The following is a 1,331-nucleotide window of genomic DNA, read 5'->3' as shown; positions in this document are numbered from 1 at the left end:
ACAAGTTGTCAATTGACATTAGTTACATTCTTCACAATGCAATAGCATTCATTTCTGTTCAGGTTATCCCATTTTCATTAATCTACTTTCCATTTCCCCATGTCTTCTCATCTTTTCTAAACAATAATTATTGACCATTTGACCTTATATAAGTGATTTTTTAAAGAAGCCCAGTACATACAAATGATTTCCTTTTTTTTGTTTATTTGAGCCAAGCTATTACTTAGGTTAAAGTGGGTTGATTTTACTTGACAATTTAAAATTATCTTAGTGTAGTAGTCTCAACTGACTTTTAAGTATGGATTTTTAATGAAGCTTTTGATATTTTACTGAAGCAAAAAATGCGAAAATCTTCACCAATTTGAGTGTAATCTTTGGGCAGGGTCTGTGCTGATCTTTTTGGACCATTCCGATTTTACTATATGTGTTTCTAAAACTGGTTATATGTGGATTTTTAAAAAGGAATTTGCCATTCTGTTTCATAATTTTTTTCTATTTTATCAGTATCCAACTATGTGAAATTAATGAGAACAGTTGGTAAGTGGGCAGAATAGGACTGTGGTGTGTGTACACTCATAATCTTTTTTTTTTAATCATTATATTGGGGACTCTTACAGCTCTTGTCATAATGCATAGATATATTATGTCAAGAACATTTGTACATATGTTGCCATCATCATTTTCAAAACATTTTCTTTTGGCGGGACAGTCCCGATTTTTAACAATTGTTTCCGCATCCCGCGGCATTTTTAATAAGTCCTGATTTTGGAAAAGAATGCACAAGCTAGGTTATATGGTTTTCAGCTGCCATGTGGCTATTTCACCAGGATATGAGTTTTATCAATGGTGTCCCGCTGGTGTCCCGCTTTACCAATGTTAAAATCTGGTCACCTACACCAAGTGCTGTCTTCCTTCATCCACTTTTATGTTGTCTGTCCCCCTTGGAGTGGGTTATATGTTGATCATAGTGATTGGTTCCATATTTCTCCTCCCAACTTCCCCTTCCTTTTCAGGTGTCACTGCTCTCATTATTGGTCCTAAGAGGGTTATCTGTCCCAGATTCCCTGTGTTGTGAGCTCTTATCCGTAGCAGTGTACATGCTCTGGTTTAGCCGACTTGTAAGGTAGAATTGGGGTCATGATAGTGAGGGGGAAGGAAGCATTAAAGAACTAGAGGAAAATTGTATGGTTCATCAATGCCATACTGCATTATGACTGGCTCGTCTCTTCCTTGTGACCCTTCTGAGAGGGGATGTCCAATTGTCTACAGATGGGTTTTGGGTCTCCACTCTGCACACCGCCTCATTAATATTGATATATTTTTTTGTTCTG

General features: G+C 36.8%; 1 pseudogene; it reads right to left on the bottom strand.

Annotated features, from left to right (window-relative positions):
- Positions 1-337: 337 nt before the first annotated feature.
- On the bottom strand, positions 338-437 carry LOC142435989 (U6 spliceosomal RNA; annotated as a pseudogene).
- Positions 438-1,331: the final 894 nt, after the last annotated feature.

This window comes from Tenrec ecaudatus, unplaced genomic scaffold (genome assembly GCF_050624435.1).
Source record: "Tenrec ecaudatus isolate mTenEca1 unplaced genomic scaffold, mTenEca1.hap1 Scaffold_121, whole genome shotgun sequence".
NCBI lineage: Eukaryota > Metazoa > Chordata > Mammalia > Afrosoricida > Tenrecidae > Tenrec > Tenrec ecaudatus.
This window is presented reverse-complemented; position numbering and strand designations above follow the sequence as displayed.